Source organism: Papaver somniferum, chromosome 10 (assembly GCF_003573695.1).
Source record: "Papaver somniferum cultivar HN1 chromosome 10, ASM357369v1, whole genome shotgun sequence".
Lineage (NCBI taxonomy): Eukaryota > Viridiplantae > Streptophyta > Magnoliopsida > Ranunculales > Papaveraceae > Papaver > Papaver somniferum.
Window position 1 is genome coordinate 107,428,564 of NC_039367.1, and position 11,240 is coordinate 107,439,803.

The following is an 11,240-nucleotide window of genomic DNA, read 5'->3' on the forward strand; positions in this document are numbered from 1 at the left end:
CGGTTTGGGTACTAAACTGGTTCTAGAACATAGAACTATTTTGGCTCGCACAACGGTTTGATTACGTTAACCTGGTTCCATTACCACAGTTCCACAATGGTTGGTATACGAATATACATACTTATCCGGATCATTAAACAAATAGATTTTTCCATTATGTACATGTGAATATGCATATCACACAAATCCGAAAGTCGATATATAGCTACTCCACTACGTGTACGAATACATGTAATACGGCTTTAGACATATAACAGTTTTCTCAGTTTGTAAGAATGATAACACTGTCTTGTATTCTGAATATAGTAGTTCTATATTTCTCTAAATCGATTCGAAACATTCCTTAATAACATCAATGACACGTATCATTGTTTCAGGCTATTTTCGAATGATAAACTTGAATCATGATTTGGTTCCGAACAATAAATTGTTCTCCACCGAATTTGATCAAGTATGAACAAATGTTCATTAAGCTTAGTCATTATATTTCGAGAAATTCGTAAACTAAATAATTAGTTCTCGACTCGAAATTCTTGTCTATGCATGCTAGTCTAATTAGTTATCTGACAATCGTCTCAAAGATAGAAAGTGAATATAACTTGAGAAATAGGTGGTTCAGTCTTCACTTACGTTTTGTTGATGAAGTTCTCCAAAAGTTTCGGTTGATTTTCGTCTTCAAACGGTAGAACGCAAATGATGACTGGTTCGTTTCTCAACTCCATTATCCTAGACCAAGACTTAACTAATTATAGATTAGAAATCAAAATATAGTTTTGACAATTAAATTTGACAACAAGCTTGATATAACAACACTTGTGAGTTCGACCAAGCAATGTTGTAACACCTTCCTATCTCCAACTAGAATCAAAACTAACCCCAGTACAACACCAGTTGCATCCTTCATCTTCGATACTTCAATTTTAATTTCATATTTGATTTACTTTAAAACCAAATTAATAATTCTTAATGCTGGAAGCAGTCATTGATGTAGAGAACCATGATATCATTACATTATACTAGGACAATATTAATTTGCTGAAAACGACGAATCAAATATAAGTTCAAATTAGGTTGAAAATCCAAAGTAGATGAAATTCAAAATATCTTATGGGTAATATAGATCCAGTGATTGCAAATATGAAGTCTATTTTAAAATCGAATCAGTCAATTTAAGGTCAATTTGAACATCGTACTGAACCCTAAATTCTTTGATGAAATTTTTTTCTAAATTTTTCCATAATCTCCAACTCATAATGATAAGAATCATCAGAAGATAATAGATCAAAATATTGATTTTAAACCAAAAGAGGATTTCGAAGAGAAATTATAGTATTAGGTTTCGAAAACTATAAACCAAATTTCCATAAACTTATTTTCAGAGATCATATTATCAGTTCAATTGGATGAAAATCAAAATCAAAATGAAAATTTATCTGCTTTGCGAGATTTGTTGACGAAATAATTGAGGTTCGACGTTAATTCTCTTTGACGATAATTTCTTGGTCGAAAACATGCATCAAAGTAGTTGTTGCTCGTCGAGGCTTAGAAATAATAAATTATTATCGATGGTGGCGATGGAGATGGTGATTATTCAGATGTGGTGGTCTTGGGGCTGGCGGCGATTAAGATGGTGGTGGTTGGTGATCGGATTTTGTACAGTGGTAAGTAAGGGTTTGTTTCAAAACTTGTGAAGATTATACTTTTAGATTTAAATTTTTAAGACTAAAGGAAATAAAACAAGTAAAAATTGATGTGAAAATTAAATTAGAGAGACCAGGGATAGGGATTTCACTATTTACCAATTCCAAAGTTATACCAATTATAATCATGCAATTTCACACGTTCAATTTGATTCTCAACTATTGCAAAAGTAGATTTTTAGAAACAACAAATGTTAATCCAAAGCATGGGACATCAAAACCCTAGGCTAAGCATGTTCCATCAATAGAAAATACAATTGTTTAATAAAAATCATAAAATCTATTTTCAATCTAGGAAAATAATCCTAAATAAAAATTGCACAAATTAAATAATTTTAATTACCACTTTTTCATTGGCAAGATAGCTTTCTTCGTTGCCCCAAGGATTGGGTTTTAGTTCATCATGTTGTTGACGCGCTCAAAATATGGATTCATTGCTCAAAAGGTGTTTACAAATGATGAAAATGAGAGAAAATGATTAAAATTAGATTATGCAACACTTATAATTGTTACAAAATAACTGTTAAGGGGAACGATACAAATAAAGTGTCACAATCACTGTAGCTATGCGACTGTTTTCTGGCGTCAATGTTCTTCGTTCTTCCTCCTCGTGCAGCAGCAGAAAAAGTATTCTCCGCAGCTCTCAAAATTGTTTTATTCTTGCTCCGTGTCACTCCCAATTCTATCCCTCCCTCCTCTGTCACCTCTATTATCCTTTTTATACTCGACAAGGCTCATCAAATCTCGCAGTAAATGCCAATAATCCTCTCATAATTCTTTCATCAATACACGGGTTTTATTTCCTTATTTTTCTCTTTCACGTGGTAACTCGCAGTAGACACACTTCATCACTCTGTATATTGATCACAGACGGAGGTAGACTTATTGCAGACACATACAACTCCCTTAATTAGAACAGAATCAAAGACAAAATCTCGGGATTTTCTCTCATTCCCTTTTTTACGAGATCATAGAAATCTTCTTTATTTATCGTTAATAACTGCATTACCAATCCTGTAACACGCTGGAAGGATGAAAATGAAAAAATCCCATCAAATTCTCCCATAAAATCACGCTGGAAATTTTTCCAAAAATCTTCGAGTATTTCAGACAAGTTTTCCCGCCAATTTTTCATTTTCAAATAGGAAGGAGAAGGTTTCCCCTCATCCGTTCTTGGGGTGCGGAAATCATGTGGGTACCCCTTAGAAATTGAGGTGCCCTTTATCCAACAGTGGAAGTCCACGTAGCAATGGTCCTCCGGGGGTGTCTTTATCAACTTTTTAAGCCGATTTTTCCAAAAATGTTTATTTCTCAGAAAAAACCTACAAACACATAAATACCATAATAAGTACAAAATCGAGTACCAACAATGTAGAAAACTGAGGACAACTTAGACACAAAAATGTGTCTATCAAATACCCCAAAACTTATTATTTGCTAGACCTCGAGCAAATCTAATCTAGAAAATAAAATCCTAACTAACTGTCGCAGGCATCGCGATTGCACTTAGCATGTGAAACAAGCCTTTGAACCCCTAGGTGGCCCTAGTGGCCGAGTTAAAGTCTCATGAGGGTTTACAAGAGGTGTACCCACAAAACCGTATACTCCAAACCCTAGTTATCTATGCAGAACCTTGGAATACCACTAAAGAATATCCTTGGTTGGCATACTCTCATTGACTACAAGAGGAAGTATCCTGATGTGAAATTCCAATTGATGTACACGATTTTGCACTCAAGCATACTAAAATTCATATATAAATGACAGAGTTCTACTCAGATAGTCGCACTATGGACATCAATATCCGGAGTCAAACAAATCATATGAAGAGATTAAGAAGATGGATAAAGAGAAATTGTAGATGGTTTTAGATGTTGACTAAGGTGAACGGTGTTTCCTATATCTATCTGAAGGCCACTGCCAAAACGAACCTATCCTAATGGACTGAGATATCGGTCTGACTAATATCAACACAACTGGCATATACAAGGGAACCAGTGGACGATAAACCTAACTCTAGATTAACTCATATGGCATATACAAGGGACCCGGTGGCCGATTTTATTGAATTTATTCCGGTTGGTCTAATGGTCTGGTCTAACTCTTTTTTTTTTCCATTTTTTATTTGTACTCAATCACTCTATTTCACCCTAGCAGTGGTAATAATTCGATGCCTGTGCCCTACCAAATCACTTAGAGAAACATGTTTAAAATAAATAAAAGAAAAACAGAAGGTGGAAAGGACTCAACGAGATACGACGAAACTACCATGTTATTTCTAACATCTGAGCTATGTGCTTTTATGAATAGACTCTACAACCAAGATGTTTCCATCCAAGATTCTTTTATGGGTACTAAAAAGACGAGGGTACCCAAAAATACCTCAATCTAAAACTTTTCCACCTAAAAGTCCTTTCTCCGAAAGTGATTGTCTATGGACTGAGTCGAGACAATACAACTAATCGGTTCACACTTCGTGTGATCGTCTATGGAACGAGATCGATACAATACGACAACAAGATAACTTGTGTGATTGACTATGGATACAAGATCGAGACAATACAACGACGAAGTATGTTTACTTGATAAAAGGTTCGGACTTAACCAAACACAATAGGATTGCTATCAAGTAAATAGGAATTAACGTTTGTATATTTTACTTCTAATTATAATAAAACAATTATAATTGCGAAAATAGAAAAGTAAAAGACACAACAAGATTATGTTAACGAGGAAACCGCAAATGCAGAAAAACCCCAGCACCTTGTCCAGAATTGAATACTCTGAGGATTAAGCCGCTATACAAAATCTAAACCAACTTCGTATAGTTGAGACCAAGCAACTAAACCTATAGTTCACCTAGTTCCGTATGTATTCCTGCGCCTCCAACTTGCAATAAGTCATGCACTTGGAACAATTCCTTTGGTCTGTATTCCAAACAGTAAAGGAACACAAATCTGTTAGGTAACAACTCTTTTCAAACAACATGATATGAGTATGATGAAAGGCTCTTCCGTTTATCCCAATAAACTCATTTGTCAGATCCTTAGATCTATATTTTCAACAAATACCAAAGTAATTGTTAAGATTATGCAATCAATACTTTGAATTACAAAGAAACATTGATGCCGATCTACTCAACTAATCAGTCCAATCTATCACAAAGATAAACCGATTATAGTTGGATCCCTTTCTAGCCAAAACAAGTTTTGTGCACACCAAAGATTATGAACCCAAATATCTTCTTTGTCTTTAAATCTTCTTTAATCTTCAATAAACACCTGAACACAATCAACTGGAATCTCTTGTGATCAATCACACACATAACGGAGTCTGTTAACGATGGATTATCACAAGACGTCTTTAGATCTACAAACAGTTCTAAAGATCCCTGTCGAAACTTCGATCTAGTTTGAGTGAATCTTATATCAGAAGAGAAGATTCTCAAGCATAGATAAACTAGGTGCAATCAAAGTTCATCAACCGTTTGTCAATCAAATCAATCGAAAACTAATAAAAAACTGCAATTATCTAGTTTCCCACCAACGGTACTCGTAGAGCTTACCAATCCCAAAGAAGTATTTAAAACGAGCGGTCGTAAGATATTTCGCCTAATTAGAGTATTTTCCTCTCCAAATAGACGGCTCCACCAGTAACAACACAACTAGGTAGTTTTGCTGGCTCTGAGGATTAGTTTGTTTGAAATGCAAACTTCACTATTTATAGACAAGGAAGTTTTGACACCAAGGAATTTCCAAAACCGAATATTCTCAAAGATATGCAATAAGGGAAAAACAGTTTTCATAATTCCTGGAAATGCTTTGTCCAAATATTGACCGAAATCTGAGTAGAAAATCTCCAACTAGTAAATGCACATTACTAATTTTTATTTTCTAAAGATATGCATTTTGATTGATGGAAATTAAAAGCATATAAAACTAAAAACCTTAATTAAAAGATTCTCAATTTATTTCGACCCGGAATTCTCCTTTAGATATTAAGGAATATCTTTGAACAATAAAAGATAAGAGTTACTGCACATGTTCAAAGTATGTCGACATCTTTACTTTGTAAATCCTTTTTCATATTTACAGTCTTGGAACCAATTTTCCACACTTCCAAACAAGTTTAGAATTGGTTCATCTGACTTCCAAGAACTATGTCATTGATTATCCTATCAAATCACCATTAATGGGTTTCATGGTTCTACCTCAACATAAAGTTTCGATTCTCCCTCCAAGTGGTTACTAGGATCGGTTACACTAGTTACCATAAAATGGCTAACTAAGTACTAGGATCAGTTACCACTTCTTATGGTAAAACGTGTGATCGGTTGACCAAGTTATACGATTGGTTACACCAACTTACTAAAACTTGTTAACCCTCTTACAAGGATCGATTACACTCTCTCTTTTGATCGGTCACACCTCTTACTAGGATCGGCTACCCAATGGCTAGTATTTAGTCACACCAACTTCAAGATATCGATCTTACCATCTTAGGTGATTACTTAAGATCGGTTTCACTAATAAAATTCATACCAATACAAAAGTCAGGCCTTGTGAATAGTTTTACCAATATACATAAACAAGTTATGAACGGTTATACTAAACACACATATTGGTAATTCAAAAGATTTGCAATGAATGACAATACCAATAAGCCTAGCGATTTCCCTTTCGATTCACAAAACAAGTTTATGAATTTACTTCCTTTAAAAGAATGTAAAATATTGTTTCCTAGGACGAAATCTTCACCCATACCCATACATAATCACAATAGCATTCATACGATTATGTCGATGTCTTATATACAAACTTCAAAAGATAGGTGTTATACTTCGTATTGTAATTCCTTAATACTATGTCTAACTAGAGTATAATATTCACATATTCGCAGTTATGTTTTTAATATGCACGATTGAAAGATACGTTAGGTAATGAAAAAGTTCAAGTCAAATATTACTAACCTCAAGTGGAAGGATGATGTCGTCGTTGTATCTCTTTACTTCTTCACATTCTTCAAGTCTTCATGTAATACTTGTAATGTCTCATATCCTAATACTTTCAAGCTAAACTATACGAATTTGACTCTAGTAAATAATCAAGTGACTCTTTAAATGAGTTTTGGTTCATTAAAATATGACAACCAATCTTGACATACCAACACTTGGTGGGTTCAACCGAGCTATGCTCTAACAATCTCCCCCTTTGTCCATTTTAGTGACAAAACTCTTGCATCATATGAATAAACAAATTACAAGAATTCATTACATATACGCTTGATTCCAAGTTTCAACAGTACAATAACCTGTATACATTCAATCCTTTAAATGTCGTTGTTGACATTATAATAAAAAATCTAATATTCCCCTTAAAGGTAAGATAGGTAGATCTTCAATCTGCACGTCTTTGTTATTTCCTTTGTAGTTAAGATAACCACAAGTATCAATATGATATGCTACTCCCCTTTAGTCTATGCTTTACTCTTTCGTTAGATATAACGTTTAAGCACCATTGTCCTTTCCCTTAGTGATACCAAATCAATATCAAATCACTTGTTTACTCCATATATTTCTCCCCCTTTTTGTCACAAAATGACAAAGGTATGAGCAAATAAAGGAAAAACCGAAAGGATCTTACAAATATTACAAGAGACTTGCAACGTATAAGAGTTAAGCAAGAGGGTTCCACACACCATTTTAGATAACCAATGTCAAACCGAAACTACAAAGTGATTTTTTTTTTGATATGTCACCAAGAAAACAATTGCCCGAAGCAATTTTCCCTAATAGTTTAGCAAACCAAAAGTCGACTAAGCACCTTAGTTCCTTTGCTAAACCAATTGCACACATACAATCGCTTGTTCGATAAGACCAAAATAAAGATCAGAATTAACTCTATTTTTCTCATCAGGTTCTTGTTAGAGCATAGCTCGGTTGAACCCACCAAGCGTTGGTATGTCAAGATTGGTTGTCATATTTTAGTGAACCAAAACTCATTTAAAGAGTCACTTGATTATTTACTAGAGTCAACTTCGTATAGGTTATCTTGAAAGTATTAGGATATGATACATTACAAGTATTACGTGAAGACTTGAAGAATGTGAAGAAGTAAGGAGATACAACGACGACATCATCCTTCCACTTGAGGTTAGTAATATTTGACTTGAACTATTTCATTCCCTAACATATCTTTCAAGTCGTGCATATTTAAAACATAACTGCGAAGCTGTGATATTATACTCTAGTTAGACATAGTATTAAGGAATTATAATACGAAGTATAACGTCTATCTTTTGAACTTCGTATATAAGACATCGACATAATCGTATGAATACTGTTGTGATTATGTATGGGTATGGGTGAAGATTTCGTCCTAGGAAACAATGTTTTACATTCGATTAAAGGAACTAAATTCATAAACTTGTTTTGTGAATCGAAATGGAAATCGCTAGGCTTATTAGTATTGTTTTTCATTGCAAATATTTGAATTACCGATATGTGTGTTTAGTATAACCGCTCATAACTTGTTTATGTATCTTGGTAAAACTATTCACAAGGCCTGACTTTTGTATTGGTATGACTTTTATTAGTGAAACCGATCTTAAGTAATCACCTAAGATTGTAAGATCGATATCTTGAATTTGGTGTGACTAAATACTATCCATTGGGTAACCGATCCTAGTAAGAGGTGTGACCGATCACAAGAGACAGTGTAATCGATCCTTGTAAGAGGTTTAATAAGTTTTAGTAAGTTGGTGTAACCGATCCTATAACTTGGTCAACCGATCACAAGTTTTACCATAAGAAGTGGTAACCGATCCTAGTACTTAGTTAGCCATTTTATGGTAACTAGTGTAACCGATCCTAGTACCCACTTAGAGGTAGAACCGAAACTTTATGTTGAGGTAGAACCGTGAAACCCATTAATGATGATTTGATAGGATAATCAATCACATAGTTCTTGGAAGTCAGATGAACCAATTCTAAACTTGTCTGGAAGTGTGGCAAATCGGTTCCAAGATTGTAAATATGAAAAAGGATTTACAAAGTAAAGATGTCGACATACTTTGAACATGTGCAATAACTCTTATCTTTTATTGTTCAAAGATATTCCTTAATAGCTAGAGGAGAATCCCGGATCGAAATAAATTGAGAATCTTTTAATTAAGGTTTTTAGTTTTTATATGCTTTTAATTTCCAGCAGTTAAAATGCATATCTGTAGAAAATCAAAATTAGTAATGTGCATTTACTAGTTGGAGACTTTCTACTCAGATTTTGGTCAATATTTGGACAAAGCATTTCCAGGAATTATGAAAACCGTTCATATCTTCGAGAATATTCGGTTTTGGAAACTCCTTGGTGTCCGAACTTCCTTGTCTATAAATACTGAAGTTTGCATTTCTAGCAAACTAATCCTCAGAGCCAGCAAAACTACCTAGTTGTGTTGTTACTGGTGGAGTCGCCTATTCGGAGAGTAAAGTACCCTAATTAAGCGAAATCTCTTACGACCGCTCGGTTTAAAGACTTCTTTGGGATTGAGAAGCTCTATTAGTACCGTTTGTGGGAAACTAGATAATTGTAGTTTATTATTAGTTTTCGATTGATTTGATTGACTAATGGTGGTTGAACTTTGATTGCACCTAGTTTGTTTATGCTTAAGAATCTTATCTTCTGATATAAGATTCACTCAAACTAGATCGAAGTTTCGACGGGGATCTTTAGACTGTTTGTAGATCCAAAGACGTGTTGTGATAATCCATTGTTAACAGACTCGGTTCTGCGTGTGATTGATCATAAGAGATTCAAGTTGATTGTGTGCAGGTGTTTATTGGATATCAAAGAAGATTTGAAGACGAGGAAGATATTTGTGTTCATAATCATTGGTGTGCACAAAACTTGTTTCTTCTGGAAAAGGATCCAACTTTAATCAGTTTATCTTTATGATAGATTGGATTGATTAGTTGAGTAGATTGGCATCAATACAATTCTTTGTGATTAAAAGTATTGATTGCATAATCTTAACAATTACTTTGGTAGTTGTTGAAAAGATAGATCTAAGGACCTGACAAAGGAGTTTATTGGGATAAACAGAAGAGCCTTTTGTCAAACTCATATCACGTTGTTTGAAAAGAGTTGTTATCGAACATATTTGTTGTTCCTTTACTGTTTGGAATACGAACCAAAGGAATTGTTCCAAGTGCGTGACTTATTGCAAGTTGGAGGCGCAGGAATACAGACAAAACTAGGTGAACTATAGGTTTAGTTGCTTGGTCTCAACTATACGAAGTTGGTTTAGATTTTGTATAACGGCTTAATCCTGGGAGTATTCAATTCTAGACAAGGTCTCGGGGTTTTTCTGCATTTGTGATTTCCTCGTTAACAAAATCTTGTTGTGCCAATTACTTTTAATTTTCGCATTATAATTGTTTTATTATAATTAAAGTAAATTGCACTTTGTACGTTAACAGGGCACTTGATATTGATCTCATTGGTTTCGGTTATTTCTGTACCTTTTATCAAGTGATCACTTTGTTGTTGTATTGTCTCGATTCCATATCCATAGACAACCACATAAAGTGTATTGGTTTTCTCCACTTTCCTTTGTTATTTAATTCACGAGTTAGGCCAGTTCGTACTAACCCTATATCAAGTGGACACTGTGTTGGAAATATTCCTTGAGTGATTGTATCTCTAAGAGGTTTATACACAGTGGGTCTTGTATAGGTTGTGATCAAAATAAAAGATTGTGGTGTATTTGGGTACCCTCGTCTTTTCAGTTCAAATTATTCAAATAATAACTTAGACTTTTCACTTTTAAACAAGACAAGTACTAGGTTAGTTAACTAGCATTTCTTGTTAAGGCATTCGATTAGACTTGAATAACCGAAACCTCCACTTTGTTAAGTCTAACTAAGCTCAGAATTAACTTAGTTTCTCTTATCCGAAATCGAATTGGACTAAACAATTCATCCCGGAAACCTTTTCTTTTGTTAAGCCATAAACAATTCATACAAACCAAATAAATCAACTTGCATAATTATTTACCTCAACCAGAAGCAATTGAAACAACATAGACATTAAAGTACCGAAATTGCACCGAAATTTTGTAATCCTAAATAATTGATACCAAACAATAAAGCAAGATAACAATAGTTTTTATTAACCGGAAACAATTGAATCACACACACATCCATACACAAATAATGGAATAAACATCAATTGTACAGAAATTTTGTTAAGCAAAAGCAATAAATATATGCAATACAATCAGGCTTTTCTTAAACCGGAAAACGATTAACTAAAAAATTCGTTACCTCAAGTTCTGCATCCTCTTCTCATTTTTCTTCATATCTTTCCGGTGCGGACTATCATTAAGTGTAAGTTCAAGTTAGAACTTTTTCCATTATGTTGTCATCCTCTTGCAAGACAAAAGAACAACAACAAAAACCAACCTTTACCAGAGAAAGGTTGAAAACCGGTTTTAACTAATGCAATACAAAAGTTGAAACCTCGAAACACATATGCTTTTATGCTA